The sequence below is a fragment of the Pseudochaenichthys georgianus genome, chromosome 7, assembly GCF_902827115.2.
Source record: "Pseudochaenichthys georgianus chromosome 7, fPseGeo1.2, whole genome shotgun sequence".
In the NCBI taxonomy this organism is placed as follows: domain Eukaryota; kingdom Metazoa; phylum Chordata; class Actinopteri; order Perciformes; family Channichthyidae; genus Pseudochaenichthys; species Pseudochaenichthys georgianus.
Window position 1 is genome coordinate 23,932,564 of NC_047509.1, and position 17,363 is coordinate 23,949,926.

At 41.6% G+C, this 17,363-nt stretch overlaps 1 protein-coding gene across 6 annotated transcripts in view; it reads left to right on the forward strand.

Moving 5' to 3' along the window:
• chl1a (cell adhesion molecule L1-like a) overlaps positions 1 to 17,363 on the forward strand; it is a 71,814-nt gene that overhangs the window by 41,333 nt on the left and 13,118 nt on the right. The gene's annotated exons all lie outside the window — the stretch shown is intronic.

Consider the following 17,363-nt stretch of genomic DNA (forward strand, 5'->3'; position numbering starts at 1 on the left):
GACCTAGTTATAATAATATATAGATTTAATTACTACAGAGTGGACATATTTATTCTAGGAGTAACTGTACTATACCTTAAAATATTGTTTTAATAGTTACGGGAAGTACTAATCAGCCTTTCAAAAACAATGGCATAATATATTCTGTCGTTATAGAGGACAGTTTGTCAAGTCTCAAAAATGATATCAAAAATGATATCAAGGCTTAGAAACCTTGTAAATTACCGAAACTGTGACGCTACAAACTTATACCATGCCGTTGCAATGTTCTTTGCATCTCTTACATATTCCTGCCTCTTTAGAGTTTCACTGTCAATGATGAAATGATGAAAACTATTTCAATTTCGCCCTTCACACAAATACATCTTGTATTACTTTACAATGAGGAGAGACAATGAGAATAGAAGCTGAGCAAACACCAGCACAGAAGGATCAGTAATGTAACAATGGAGGTACAGCATAGCACCAGGATTAGTTATTATTAGATAATGTTCCAATAGAGATATGAACTAATTGAAACAAGTAAATCGTGTTTCAAAAGTTTGCGTATAAAAAGTTACGGCTCCAGTTTTTTTTTTTTTTTTTAATTCTTTATTTATTTGGAGTCACATTATAATACAAGTACAGTTTTTCAAATCATCTATTTTTAGAGACCCGACAGTGACAAATGAAATAGCAAACAAAATTAGTCAAAATAAAATAAAAACGAAAAAGTACACAGGGGTTGTTTGAAATAGCAAATGTCTACACATGTACATATGCATTCATATCAACATACATATATGCATACAATACACCCACACATACATGTGTCCATACATACACATCTATATACATTCAATCGGTGTATAGGAACAGTCAAACAAGGGATGGTCGTCTTTGGGATATGTAAATTCTCCACTTTTTCCATATTTCCTCAAATGTGTTTTCCTGTAGCCTCATTGAGAATGTGATTCTTTCCATGATATAGATTTCATAGATTTTGTCGTACCAGTTGTCAAGAGAGGGGATGTCTGCTTTGAGCCATTTTCTAGTTATTGCTTTTTTTGCTGCAACAGTAAGAATTCCAAATAATTGTTTTGTTTTTAAATTTGAGGGGATTGAATGTACGAGCCCAAATAGAAATTCGTCCCAGTTTAAAGGGATTTTTTCCTGTAGTATTATTTCAATTTTTACATGGATCTTTTGCCAAAAAGTTACTATTAAAGGGCAAGTCCAAAACAAATGGTAGTGATGTGCTAACTGAGAACCACATTTCCTCCAGCAGCTGGGGGGCCCCAGCTGATGTGATGACTGAGCAGGGCTGAAAAAAGACCTGCTCAGCATCTTCCAACTAAACATTCTGTAGGTGCCTGAGCTCGAGATCTTCCATTGAAAAGTACAGTAGCTTGTCCAAACTTCGTCAGGGATGGGTTTTTTTGTTTCGTTTTCCCATTTGTGTTTTATATAGAAAGTATTTTCCTTTTTAATATCTTGAAGAGCTTGGTAAAGATTGGAGATTACTTTCATCCCTGTGTCTGATGTGTATGCACTGGTGAAAACTATTAATAAAGGGTTTTCAAGGGCCTTCTGGCTGTCTGACAGGGAACTATATAAGTAATGGCGTACCTGTAGAAATCTAAAAAAATCACCGTTATTCAACCCATATCGATTTTTAATGTTTGAAAATCATACATGGTTCCTTTGCTGAAAAATGTGCAATATGAAGTAAGGCCATGTTTGGCCCAGCCTTTAAATGTTGTATCTAGCTTGCTTGGGGTGAAATCAAGATCATGTGAGCACCATCTTAATATCTTTATTTCCTCCAGCAAGTCACTCCTGGTGATGGCCCTCAGCCATAGTTTTAAAGAGAGGTTGATCCAGCGGTTATCTTTTTCCAGTAAGTTTTTAATATGTTTTTTATCCCCTAACCTTGCCTCGATTGGTACTTCTCCTGATACATTATTCTCAATTTCTTTCCATCTAGCTCTGTAGTCTGGCTTGCACCAGCAGAACAAGCTTCTTAATTGGGCTGATATATAGTAGTCCTTCAAGCAGGGGAGCGCTACTCCTCCCTTGTTTTTTGCTAGTTGAAGAGTACAGAATCTAATCCTTGGTTTCTTCCCTTGCCAAATGTACCTTGATATGGTTTTATCCCATTCGTTAAACTGCTTGTCTGTGATTTCAATTGGTAGATTCTGGAAAAGGTATAAAAGTCTAGGTAGGATGTTCATTTTCACTGATTCTATTCGAGATTCAAAGCTCAGCACTGGGATCAAGTTCCATCTATTTATGTCTTCTTTTATTTTCTGATTTAGAGGGTTAAAATGTAGTGTATACAAGTCCTCTGAATCTTTAGAGATGTTTACTCCCAGATATTTTAAGTGGTCCAGATCCCAATTAAGAACAATGGTCGAGTTTATATGTTGGCTTGGCTTGTAATTAAAGCTCAGTATTTGGGTTTTTGTTATATTGAGTTTGTACCCTGAGACAGAACTATAAGTATCCAAAAAGGTCAGTAAACTCAAGAAAGATTCATCTGGGTTTGACAGGTATATTAATATATCATCAGCAAATAATGATAATTTATGTTCCTGGCCATATACTTTTATGCCGGTAATATTGTTATTTTGAGTAACCCCCAAACTCAGAGCTTCGATATAAATTGCGAATAACAGAGGGCTAATTGGACATCCCTGTCGTGTCCCTCTCTCAAGGTTGAAAGAATTTGATATGGCTCCATTTATTTTTATTCTTGCATAAGGGTTGTCGTACAATGCTTGAACAGTATTAATAAAAGTCTTGTGAAAGCCAAACTTTTCAAGAACTTGGTATAGGAAATTCCAATTAACTCGATCGAAGGCTTTTTCTGCATCAAGGCTCAAAAGTACTGCCTGGAGTTTGTTTTTGGATATATGTTCAACTATGTGTAGAGTTCTGCGGATTATTATCTTGAGTTTGCCGTTGTTTGATAAATCCTGTCTGATCTAGATTTATTATCCGAGGGAGGATTTCTTCGAGTCTTTTTGCCAAAATGTGGGTAAAGATCTTATAGTCTTGATTTAGCACACTTATTGGACGATAGCTTCCACAGTCACATTTGTCTTTCCCTTCCTTTGGTATCAGGGAGATTACTGCTTCGCCCCATGAGGGGGGAGCTATACCTGTCTGAAGCATGTGGTTAAAGGCATCCCTCATTGTTGGGATCAGTAGATCCATCATTTCCCTGTACCATTCAGAAGGGAAACCATCTGGGCCTGGGGCTTTATTGGGTTTTAAATCAGCGATTGCCTTTTCTATTTCTTTTCCCGTAATTTCTCTAATTAAATTGTGATTTTGCTCATCCCTCACTTTAGGGAAAGTGATCAAGTCAAGGAAACTCCTGATGTTGGTTTTATCTATTTTAGGCTGTGTGTATAGGTTTTTATAAAAACAGACAAACGTTTGTTGTATGTCTTTTAGATTACTATGTATAATACTTGTTTCAGGGTCTTTTATTTTGTAAATTGTGTTTTCTATCTGTTGTTTTTTTAGTTTGTAAGCCAATAGTTTTGCTGATTTACCTCCTACCTCATAGTAACTTTGTTTTAGAAAGATCATTTTATTTTTTATGTCGTTAGAGAGGATTTCATGGAGTTCGTTCTTTTTTGTATCTATTTCCATTTTAGTTTTTGTGTTTAGGGTTTTCTTATGTATATTTTCTAGATGTTTTAGTTCTGTTTGAAGCTGATTTGTTTTCTCTTTTCTTTGCTTATTTATGTTTGAGGAATAGCCAATTATTTGTCCTCTTAGGACAGCTTTGCATGCATCCCACAAGATTATTGGGGACACTTCTCCATTGTCATTGTCGTTCAGATAATCTTTTATATGGGTCCTGATTTGAGGCCTAATTTGGTTAAGAATTCCTGTGTTCAATCTCCAGATTGTGCTTTTCCTTTCTAGTCCTAGATTTAGTGCCATGGAGACCGGGGCATGGTCTGATAAGTCCATGGTCCCTATACTGCAATTGTGGACCCTGTAAAAATCTTTCTGATACATAAACAGATAATCGAGCCTTGAGTATACTGAGTGTGGGTGTGAGTAAAAGGTAAAATCTTTCGTAGACGGATTTAGGTCTCGCCATATATCTGAGAGCCCTAGGTCTCCCAAGATCAATGTAATGTTCTTGGTGATTTTTTTCCCTCCTGAGGGAAGGGGTTTTGAAGTATCTAAAGTTGGGTTAAGTCTAACATTGAAATCTCCCCCACAAATTAGAATTCCTTGGGCCTCCAATGTTATTATTTCAAAAATGTGTTTGTAAAATGACCATTCAGATCCCGGGGGGGCATATACATTCAGGAGGGTAACTAAAGTGCCCTCCAAATTACCCCGAATCAGTACATATCTCCCATCTTTGTCCTTTTTTTCCATATGTGCATTCAAAGTTTAATTTACTGGAGATTAAGACTGTTACGCCCCTCCTGGATCCCTTTCTGTATGAGGATGAATATGAACTGAAGTTCCACTTTTTAAGTTTTTGGTGTTCCTGTTCTGTTAGATGAGTCTCCTGAAGGAGGGCTATTTCAACTCCATCTCTTTTTAATTTTCACATGACTTTATTCCTTTTAATTGGGTTTCCCAGACCGTTCACATTGTATGTAATTACTTTAATTGACCCTTTACTCTGCATGCTGGTTATTTGCCTTTTATTTTAAATCCATGAGTTCCTACATTTAAATCATTTCCAACATCCCCTGTTGTATATATAACATTAATAAAATACAAAACTATAACCAAAAAAAATGTAACAAAATAATATCCACAAACATAAATGACATTGACTTCCAGATTGAAGGCCACATATTGTGCCTTGGAGTGTTGGAATGTGGAGGGAAAGTCTCTTCCTCTTATTGATGGAAGGGGGCCCTCTTCAGCCCTTAAGCTGATACATAGGTCCATAAAATACAGAGGGTAGCAAACCGACCCGAAATGTGCCCACATGTGTCCGTGGTATAAGCGTTCTATTCAGTTTGCTCTCAACCTTTGGGTAGAGAGGAAAATAATGATAGTAAAGGCAAGGAGGAAGGAAGAAAAAAGAAAATAGTCTCAATGCTACTTATCAGGTATCCCGATGTCGAAAGCTTCGAAGCCGTTCCTTGAAGTGTAACTTGGAGCTCGGGTGCAGTTGATCTCCTCGCTTTCTGCTGGGTTCCCAGGTCAGCCGGTTAATCTGGCCTATTAACGAGCTTGGGTTCTGCAGGACAGGCACTGGTATCCCTCTCTTCACCATGTCTGCTGTTGCCTCCTCAGCCGAGTTGTAGACCACTGGATTGTTACATTACATTACATTGCATTTAGCTGACGCTTTTATCCAAAGCGACTTACAATAAGTACATTCGACCAGGAAGACACAACCTTGAGGAAAACAGAATCATATAAGAACATCAGGTTTCAAAGAGCCAATCGTTTCAAGTGCTGCTCAACTGGCTAAGCCAGTCCTTTATTAGTATATAAGTGCTCTGTTAGCAGTTCTTTGTTAGTCATTCTATCGCTCGAAGTGGAGTCGAAAGAGATGAGTTTTCAGTCTGCGCCGGAAGGTGTGTAAGCTTTCTGCGGTCCTGATTTCAATGGGGAGCTCATTCCACCATTTTGGAGCCAGGATAGCAAACCCACGTGTTTTTGCTGATGGGAACTTGGGTCCCCCTCGCAGCGAGGGTGCAGCGAGTCGTTTGGTTGATGCAGAGCGTAGTGCACGTGCTGGGGTGTACGGTTTAACCATGTCCTGGATGTAGGAAGGGCCAGATCCATTCGCAGCATGGTACGCAAGTACCAGTGTCTTGAAGTGGATTCTAGCAGTTACCGGAAGCCAGTGGAGGGAGCGGAGGAGCGGCGTGGTGTGGGAACATTTTGGAAGGTTGAAGACCAGACGAGCCGCTGCATTCTGGATGAGCTGCAGAGGTCGGATGGCACATGCAGGTAGACCAGCCAGGAGGGAGTTGCAGTAGTCTAGGCGTGAAGTGACGAGAGCCTGGACCAGAACCTGCGTCGATTTCTGGGTCAGCTGTGGGCGTATCTTCCTGATGTTGAAAAGCGTGTATCTGCAGCAGCGGGTTGTAGCAGCGATGTTTGCAGTGAAGGACAGGTTGTTATCTAGGATAACACCCAGATTCCTTGCAGTCTGAGTCGGGGAAACAACAGAGGGGCCGATTGTTGATAGTTAGGTCAAGAGAGGGACAATCTTTTCCCGGAAGGAAAAGCACTTCAGTTTTGTCAAGGTTGAGCTTGAGATGATGAGCGGACATCCACTGAGAGATGTCAGCTAAACAAGCAGAGATGCGTGCGACGACCTGGGTCTCTGAGCGGGGAAAGGACAGAATTAATTGGGTGTCGTCAGCGTAGCAGTGGTATGAAAAACCATGCGGGCTAATGACAGATCCGAGCGAGTTTGTGTACAGGGAGAAGAGGAGAGGACCAAGAACAGAGCCCTGAGGGACCCCTGTAGTTAATTGACAAGGGTCAGACTCAGACCCTCTCCAAGTAACCCTGTAGGTGCGGTCTTTGAGGTATGAGGTGAGGAGGGAAAGTGCAGAGCCTGAAACTCCAAGTTCTTGGAGAGTGCGAAGGAGGATCTGATGATTCACCGTGTCGAATGCATCAGACAGGTCCAACAGGATGAGGACAGAGGAGAGGGAGGCTGCTTTAGCAGTGTGCAGTTCCTCAGTGACAGCAATGAGAGCAGTTTCTGTGGAGTGACCTGCCTTGAAACCAGACTGGTGCGGATCCAGAAGGTTGTTCTGATGGAGATAGCAGGAGAGTTGTTTAAAGACAGCGCGTTCAAGTGTTTTAGACAGGAACGGGAGGAGAGAGAGACAGGCCTGTAGTTTATAACATCAGACGGGTTGAGAGTGGGTTTCTTCAGGAGAGGGTTTACTCTCGCCTCCTTGAGAGTGTGTGGAAAGTGACCAGAAGTTAGAGAAGTGTTGATGAAATGGGTGAGAAACGGTAGAATATCAGGAGCGATAGTCTGAAGGAGGTTTGAAGGGATAGGGTCCAGAGGACAGGTGGTAGGGCGGGCAGAGGTAATGAGGGTAAGAACCTCACTTGGAGAGAGAGGGGAAAAGGAGGTTAGTGTGCCGGTTGAAGGTGGCTCAGGTGATCCGGCGGTGAGTAGGGGTGAGTCAGAAAAAGAAGAGCGAATGTCGTAAACCTTTTTTTCAAAGTGGTTAACAAAGTCGCTTGACAGAAGGGAGGAGGGGGAAGGGGCTTTGGGGGGGTCCAAGAGGGTGGAGAAGATGGAAAATAGTTTTTTAGGATTGGAATAGGAAGATTGGATCTTATCTTGAAAGAAAGTGCTTTTTGTCTGAGAGATGGAAGCAGAGAAAGAGGAGAGGAGAGCCTGATAGGTTAGGAGGTCGTCACGGTGCTTGGATTTCCACCATTTCCGCTCTGCTGCCCTAAGGACGGTTCTATTAGCACGCAGTGCGTCATTTAGCCAGGGAGCAGGAGGGGACTGACGAGCCTGCCGAGATGTGAGAGGACAGAGAGAGTCCAGAGAGGATGAGAGAGTAGAGAGGAGAGTTTCTGCAGCAGAGTTTGGAGGCAGGAGTTGGAACGAGTCAGAGGAAGGGAGGGCTGAGAGCACCGAGGAGGCAAAGGTAGAGGGGGAGAGGGAACGGAGGTTACGGCGGACAAGTGCAGGATGAGAAGAGATTAGTTTGTTATGTTTGGAAAGGGGTAAAGAGAATGAAATGAAGAAGTGATCGGAGATGTGGAGCGGGTTTACAGAGAGGTTAGAAGTAGTGCAGTTCCTTGAGAATATGAGATCGAGGACATTGCCAGCTTTATGAGTCGGTGGGGACGGAGACAGTGAGAAAGCAAAGGTGGTTAACAGAGATGTTAGTTCGTCTATCTTCCCCGTCTGGAGGTTGAAGTCTCCGAGAAGTACAGCGGGAGGGCCAGTTTCAGGGATGTGTGAGAGGAGATGATCTAATTCATCCAAGAAGTCCCCCAAGGCTCCTGGTGGACGGTAGAGAACAACAATGGTCAGTTGTATAGGATGGGTCACAGTGACGGCATGGAATTCAAAGGTGGAAGGAGTGAAGTTAGGTAGCTTGAAGAGGGAAAAGCTCCATTTGGGAGAGAGCAGGAGACCAGTGCCACCTCCTCTGCCAGTGGGTCTGGGTGTATGGGAGAAGGAATATGCTGTGGAGAGAGCTGCTGGGGTGGATGTGTTGGATGGAGTAATCCACGTCTCAGTGAGAGCAAGGAAATCCAGAGACTGCAGGGAGGCGTAGCCAGAGATGAAGTCAGCCTTAGGAACAGCTGACTGGCAGTTCCACAGGCCGCCTGAAACTAGGTGCTGGATCTCAGCGTGGGATAGACGAGAGCGGGCCGGTTATAGCGATTAGGAGATACACGGGGCCAGTGATAATTGCGAGAAGACACATGAACAGGAATGGAGAAAATACACATGATTATAGCATGAGGGGCTGGAAAGCTAAACAAAAGAAAAATAGGAATAAGACACCAGTGATACTTATCTCAAATTAGAGTAGGATTTGCCTCCTCTTTGCCACCCTCGTGACTCCCGCAGGACTCCAATGTCTTTGGCAGTCTTTGACTCCCGCAGGACTCCAATGTCTTTGGCTGTCTGACGCTGCCGCTGACGCTCAAGAAACAGCTGCCTAAATGGACGCCTGATTGCTGAGTTCTCACAGCTAAGGTGCCACGCCCCTCTAGTTAGTTAACTCTCAACAGCTGATGGGCGACAACGCAGAGGGGTGCGTATTTAAATGCAGCCCAGACAGAAACTGGACGCAGTGACAGTTTCACGTGGACAGATCTGAGATTTAAATTCTCTCAAAAGTGCCCTTTTAGCTACAACAACTACAGAACAATTATACAGAGTAGAATAACTGAAATAGAGAAGTCTAATTAAACAAGATTATTACTTACAGCGGTTTCTGCGTCCGAGGAGGTGTAGCAGCCAGGTCAAAGGAGTACACTGAATTAACTCGTTTTTGAGACCGCTATTTAACTGCTTTGTCAGCTGGGAACTGGTTTCTCCAGCTGTTTCTACACGTCACGCACAATCAACGCAGAGGGGTGCGTATTTAAATGCAGCCCAGACAGAAACTGGACGCAGTGACAGTTTCACGTGGACAGATCTGAGATTTAAATTCTCTCAAAAGTGCCCTTTTAGCTACAACAACTACAGAACAATTATACAGAGTAGAATAACTGAATTGTCCTCATAGAACACTTTTAATCTGGCCGGGAATGGGCTCTGGAATCTTATGTTTCTTTCCTTAAGTGCCGATTTGGCTTCCGCATACTGCCTTCTCCTTCTCTGCAATTCAGGTGCGTAATCGTGGTCCACGTTGACCTTTTTTTCTTTGAAATAAAAACCCTTTTTCTGCCAGGCTTTTTTGATTACGTCTTCTTTCATTTGAAAACTTGAGAATTTCACCACCAGTGATCTTGGTGAGGCCTCTGCCGGAGGTTTGGGGCCGAGCGCACGGTGCGCCCTCTCGATCTGTAGCGTAGAGGGGGTCAGTTCCAGGCCTTTAACTAGTAGCTCTTCCACAAAAGCGATCACAGATGTCGACATGGCTTCTGCACCTTCCTCTACTCCGTAGATCCTTATGTTCTCGCGCCGTGTTCGTCCCTCCAGGTCCGTCAGTTTAGCCTTGGTCTGTACCTGTAGCTTCACTAGGCCTGTCACCACCTCTTCCCATGACTGGATCCTGGTCTCCGCTACGTCAATTCGTTCCTCTGCTTCCTCCATTCTTTTGTTAATTTTATTGATGTCATCCTTTATTCCATTGAGTTGTTGGCAGGAGTCTTTTCTAAAGTCTCGCAGCTCTTTTAGAATTAAACTCATATTAGCCTCCCCGCTGTGATCTGCGTCATCTGGCTGCTTGTCATCATCCATGCTGTTGCTTGCTTGAGACAGCTGATCGATTTCTTCCTCGTCGTGCTTTTCACTTTGGGTATTGATTTTCTTTCCCTTTCTGGACATTTTTCGTTAGTCCGATATTTCCCCGTTGATTTAAATGCTCTCAGAGAGTTGGATTGCGTTGTTCGGACAGTGTTTTTAGATATTTTCGGTCGGGAGCGTGTTGCTCTATGCTTCCATCTCTGTGTCGGACCGGAAGTCTCTGTCTCGGCTCCAGTTTTCATATGATAGTGGTTGTAAAAATCCAACACAACTACAGCAGAGGACTCAGGTGAATTTAAATTGCAGTCGATGGTCCTGGGCCATTTCGAGCTTTAGTAAAAAAAAGCTACAGGACTTATTTTTGTAGATATTTTTTTGAAGGATACTCGGAACTAGTATAGCCCACAAACAGGAGTGGTGTGTTTTGCTTTTATAGTTTTGATTTGGAGTCAAGCAGCAGCATTATGAATAATGTTATCCTCCAACTCCTTTAAAAAAGAGCAGTGAGAAGTTACTATGGTATGCTTGAGATGAGAGCATGCATTAGCTTTGTGGCATTTTGCTAGCTTGTGAGTGTCTGGATCCTGGCGGTATTTCACACATTGTCTGAGATGTTGGATTACAGATTAACTTGATTGGGTGAAAGAATGCTATTTTGGCACTGCTGCTGATTTGCGATTCAAAGCTTAGTTTGGACTCAAAGACACTTCTGAATCAATCTGGGGAGCTACAGATCCAAAATCCTCTTTGATGATGCAATGTCTGAGTGTAGAGGCATTTCTGTTTCTTTTTTTTTGGACTTCAGATAGTATTTATTTAGTTTTTCATTGCAGAAATAAAGGATGCAAAGCATTTTGTTCATTTGGCCCAACTGAAATGTATAACCATGTGTCATCTGCAAAGCTATGAAAATTGACATAGCACTCTTTGAAGGCATCACCTAAATGAGGCATGAAAATGTCTGACTGATCATGTGAACCCTTTGGAATTACCTGGATTTCTGCATAAGTTGGTCATAAAATGTGTTCTGATCTTCATCTAAGTCACAACAATAAACACAGTCTGCTTAAACTAATACCACACAAACAATTATATGTTTTCATGTTTTTATTGAACACACCATGTAAACATTCACAGTGCAGGGTGGAAAAAGTATGTGAGCCCCTAGGCTAAAGACTTCTTCAAGAGCTAATTGGAGTCAGGAGTCAGCCAAGCTGGAGTCCATCAATGAGACGAGATTGGAGGTGTTGGTTAAAGCTGCCCTGCCCTATAAAAAATACACACCAGTTTTGAATTTGCTATTCTTAAGAAGCATTGCCAGATGTGAACCATGCCTCGCACAAAAGAGCTCTCAGAAGACCTACGATTAAGAAATGTTGACTTGCATAAAGCTCGGAAAGGGTTCCAAAAGTATCTCTAAAAGCCTTGATGTTCATCAGTCCACGGTAAGACAAATTGTCTATAAATGGAGAAAGTTCAGCACTGTTGCTACTCTCCCTAGGAGTGGCCGTCCTGTAAATATGACTGCAAGAGCACAGCGCAGAATGCTCAATGAGGTGAAGAAGAATCCTAGAGTGTCAGCTAGAGACTTAAAGAAATCTCTGGCACATGCTAACATCTCTGTTGACGAATCTACGATACGTAAAACACTGAACAAGAATGGAGTTCATGGGAGGACACCACGGAGGAAGCCACTGCTGTCCATAAAATACATTGCTGCACGTTTGAAGTTTGCAAAAGAGCTCCTGGATGTTCCACAGCACTACTGGAAAAATATTCTGTGGACAGATGAAACCAAAGTTGAGTTGTTTGGAAGGAACACACAACGCTATGTGTGGAGAATCCAAAGGGTTCACATACTTTTTCTTGCAACTGTAGTTGATAAATGATGGCGATGGATTTTATATTACACAATCTCTTAATGACCTTCAGTTTTCATCAGGTGGTTGTTCAGGATGTCATATATTTCAACTGAGGGAATTAATGAGCTGATAAGTTCATAGAACGAAAATCCCTGTCTAGGATCCTATCCTGTTGCACAACACATTGACTTTACACTGTCATCTACACTGAAGCCAATCATTTTAACATTTTATAGCATTATAGCGTTCAGAAAATGCTGATGACAGTTCTTTAGTTAAAATGTGTGCCTTCTGGTATGTTTTGCTATCATCATATGGTTTCTTTCACTAGAGTGTGCCAAAGCCATAATTGCATGTTATACTTGCTAGTGGCTTTAATGTGTTTTAGTTTTTTATTAACCTTTAATTTAACAAATAATTCAGGCAATCTGACTAGTATGGGAATCATTACCTGCCACCATTTAGTTTAACTGTTAATTTCAGCCCTCGTAGTACACATTTCTAAGTTGTTTTAATAAAAGGTATTCATTCCTCTCTGGCTTTTAAATTTCCTCAGAGACGCTCTGCATCTTGTCGATGTATGTCCAACCTGAGAGCCGTTAGATGCACTGTTTGTAAATGTGGTTTGGTAGGGGGCTCGGTGGGGAGATAAACGGTTCGGTTCTGAGTGCTGTGCTCGGGGCACGTTAGTCACAATGCACCAGAGCAGATTTATGGATGCCAATAGCACAGAGCAGGGGCACCATAATTCTAGAGTTGATGATGGGGGGTCATGGAGTGACGGCGAAAAAATAAATGTATGTGAGTTATTGAGCCGTGGTTATGAATGGCTCCTTTCAAACTTTACCTGGTGAGCTTTTAATGCTTATTATTAAGTCAGGATAAATCATAGCTTCAAAAATGGTCTGGACAAACAGACTGCCATACCAGAACAAAAAACAGCCATAGAGGTTTCAGCAGATGCGTGACCACATGACCCTTTAAAAGGCTTGGAACAAAAAAAGAGAGTGGCTGAAGTGAGAGACAGAACAGCATCACAACAGAATGATGGCGTGAAGCATCTGTGAGAAAGATGAGCAGGAAAAACGAAAAGAGAAGATCTAATGGCAGAAGAGTGTGGCAGAAAGAGGAAAATATAGATCTCATGATTCAACAAAGCAACAGAGATAAAGCCGACTGCAAACGTGACAAAGAGTAAATAGGAGCATATACCTCCATAATAAAGATGTGTTCATCTTCAATAGAGTCAGTAAAGGATTCAGCAATCAGAGCAGAACAATCTGTCAGTTTACCGATGTGTCATTCGTTTTAATATTCAAAATGTTTACACTGGACAACGTGAGAAGTAATACAGGCAACCACATGTGCGAATTAAATGATGTTTTACAAAAAAGTAAACCAGTGATTTTAAATTAATTCCATGTTACAATGGAAAATGACAAACTCAGTCAGTAAGCAAAAAATACATATACAGATTCTGTTGCTGTTCTGTTCTGTTGACAACGTATATACATGTACAATGACTGTCCATCTATCTGTATACTGTATGACCATGGAGATTTACAGTATACAGTAGCATGATTAACCCATGTAATCCCATTGGTCACTGTGACGGAGCGGATCACATGAGTGACTGACTCCGCCACTGACAGCCGGCACACACAACACACCAAACATTTCGGAGAAAAGACGGAGGCGCATCACTTCCGTGTTTTAAATTCCTGCTATGAACCTTGCAATTATTTAATTTACGTTTGTTAATTATGGGGAATGATTATATTAAGAGGTGGTTAACCTGTTTATGTTTGGGTCGGATTGTTATTTTGAAATGTGGTTTGGAGTGTAATTGTTGTCACCTGTTGACGGTAAGCCTGGTGGGAGGGGCTACGGGTTATTAAGGGACGGGGTTGGCCCTGGAAGGGGAACTCGGGGAATGTTGCAGAGAAGGCAACAGCTGGGACGTGTTCGAGAGATCGTTGCAGAGAAGGCAACAGCTGAACACGTTTACTCTCCGGGAGTGATGGACGGCCTGTTTGTGGATTTTTATTTTGTTGTCTAACTTGTGCTGGTTCGCTATTTTTGTTGTTGTTGCTGTTATAAAGTTTTGGAGCGTACCCCAACCGACTAGGCCAGTGTTTGTGAACGGACAATTAGAGCAATTAAAGCAACAGTCACAATAGTGACCGCAAAACATATTTTCACTTATAAGGCTCTATAAATGTTACTGAATTATATATCAATGTATTTCCAGAAAATATTGGATAAATAAAAGGTCTCAATGAAATATGTGCAGTGTCACATGTTTAGTGTAAAATGTCACATGACTTGAGCTGTTCACTTCCTGGTTGCACCTAGAGAAGAGGATGGCTGCCTCAAAGCTCCCAGAAAAAGGGTTAGTAAAGAATGTTAACGTAAAGATAGTACAATGATTTTTGGTAAACATAATCTTTAAGGTATCTAGTATTGATAAATGCATTTGCAATAACTTAACTTTTTTTGAATGTGGAAACAGAAAGAGTAAACATGTTGACGGCAACAATAGTGACCGGCGGGATAACACAGTGCATCTAGGTATTACACGTACATAGTCTTTTAACCTAATTTCTTAATGTGTTGTTTCTTTTAGCTTTACCTTGAGTCAAGTTCTGGATATGTTGGATCCAGGTGACAGCCCTGATAAGGCATGCAACATTACATTTATCCCTCAAACTGAGAAAGATGCTTTCCTCAGTGATTGTGATAGCGATGGGTCAGATATGGACTATGAGGGGGAGTCAGGCCATTTGCCAGCCAAGCTGTTGAATGCATATGCTGAACTTCAGCAAACTGATCATGACGGGAACAACGTTATCAATGATGATGACATCTCCCTCACCACTACCCCTTCCACACCCCCCTCCGCTGTTCATGATAAAGAGCCAGTGGCCTCTATGAGCCAGAAGGTCCAGTCAGAAAAGCCAAGGGCAAAGCTGCAGGTTGTCAAAAATAAAGATTGAGTGTTCAAACGATCGAAGAGGCCCGCCTCCACTGTTATTCCACAACACACAGTATAGCCCAAATGCTGCAGAATGTATAAAACAAAGTTGCCCTGATCCAATGGATGTTTTCTTACTAATGTATCCACCTACCTTAAGAGAGATCACCATTGAAATGTCCAACCTCTACTCCACCCAGACCAAGGACCAGCAACTGTATCTGGGTATGGAGGAGCTCCTCACATTTTATGGGATCCTTATCACCTCTGGGTACAGCTCTGTTCCAAGAAGACACATGTACTGGTCACTGACAGTGATGTACACAATGAAAGCATTTCAGATGCAATGCGGAGAAATCGCTTTGATGAAATAATGGCCTCAATTCATGTGGTTGACAACACAAAGATCACTGACGACCCATTTTTTAAAGTTAGACCCATCTTCTCCGAGCTCAATCAGTCATACAAAGTCATGCCATTTCAGGAATGGCTGTCGGTGGATCAGAGCATGATCAGATACTATGGTCGCCATGGATGTAAGCAATTCATAAGAGGTAAACCAATCCGCTTTGGTTACAAACTATGGAGCCTTGCTCCTCATCCAGTGGTTTCATCCATCACATGGAGCCATATGGTGGATCCCACACTCTCCTCCCTGAGACGGGGTTAGGTCAGGGACCCAGTGTTGTCCTTGGTGTTGCAGAGCAAGCTCAGGTTGCAAGTTCATCCATGACAACCTCTTCACTTCTCTTGGATTCCTTGATGAAATGACAAAAAGAAGATATGGGAGCTCTGGAACAATGAGGCAAAATCGTCTGTTTGATGTCCCATTCAAGCCCCAGAAAGAATTCATGAAGTTATCTCTGGGAACATCTGATGTTTTGACCCAAGGAGACAAGTTGCTGGTCCATTGGAGAGACAATAATGTTGTCACAGTGGCAACAAACATGGAGGAGAAATACAGTGAGACCTTTGTCAAGAGATGGAATAAGGATCGACGTACATTAGACAAAGTCCCACAACCAAAATGCATCAACCTATACAATGAGCACATGGGTGGTGTTGACCTTCATGACCAACAGGTATCAAGATACCATATCTCGATCAGGTCTAAGAAGTGGTGGTGGCCATCTTTGCATGGTCTCTCAACAGTGCACTTGTGAACAGCCATTATGGGAGGGACCATTGATCTGCTCACCTTCTCAAGGATAGTGGCGCAGTCACTTATGCAAAAGTTTGGCACAAAACCACTGAGCCAGGGCAGGAGATCTCTGCTGGCAGCTACATCAGGCAAGATATGACAAATCATCTCACTGGCCAATCAACACGATGCATCGGTTCCAGAGATGTCATCACTGTGACAAAATGCAAAGCACCACTGCACATTGAGTGCTTCAAGTGAATGCAAAGAGGCTGTAATAGCTATCAAAAAAAACAAAGCAGACCCAATAAAGGCTGTGGAGATGAAGTACAAAGGACAAGTCCATGACAAAAGGGAAAAGTCCAAAATGACTGGAATGTTTTGGAAAAGAAGTTCAAGTTAATCAATCAGTAGATTGTAGTTCAAAATAGTGATGCACAAACTAATCGTGCACTTGGTTCTAAAGCCTATGATATATATATATATTGCATTTTTGTTCAGTATTGGACACCTATTCTACATGCTACCTTTTCTAAATGTTACCTTTTATGTTCAATGTGAATGAATCACACAACTGGCTGTACAGTTGTTTGTGAATGTTGCACTAAAATATCAGAAAGACAATGTTACAAATATTGTACTAAAATAAAAGTTCACATTTTACAACAGTTGTATAATATTAATGTTTCAATACATGTTGCACTAAAATAGAAATGTTGAAAAACGTTGATGGTTGTTCATATTGGTGTTGTATCAGGAATTTTGTTGTGTAAAAAGTCTAACTAGAATTTGATGGGGATTGCCAGTGACAGAGTTTTAAATGTGTAGATAACTAGGCTGGGATGTATACAAATTTGCATGACTGCATTGGAGAAGTATGCTAATTCAATATATGTATTTTCACAGCAACACATAATCCCACCGGTCACAATTGTGACCGGGCATAAAACATAACATTTCATTTACTTTTCCACGAGTTTTTTTAAAAACAATGATTGATTTTTTTCAAAGGGTTACTAATGACACAAGATTTGGATATTTTCATGTCTGGGAAAAATTTGGGATTAAATGGGTTAAGTATTTAGCTGTCCTTCCTGAAACTAAAAACAACTAAACAAAACATACTGCATAATACCTGTTTAGCAACAGAAGGCCAAAAGACACAGACATTTAGTAGCTGCCCACAATTGGTAAAAAGAACCTGAATATTATTCTTGTTAAGCAGGTTTAAGAAATGTGTGTGTCTGTGGATATCAGTTGAACAGTCCTTTTAATTAAACTGGTAAAAACAAATGTGTTGAAATATGTCTTGTTTCCTGCTTGCAATTAGAAAGCACATTTATTGGGAGGACAAAGTGTATGATGTTTTTTTTCTCCACGGAGCCCTCTCGTGGTGCAGCTCTCCACCAGTCATCAAATCCAAAATCCACCTGTGTGCGGTTGTATTTATGAGGATGCACTGCCCACGTAATTGTGTGTGTGGGTGTA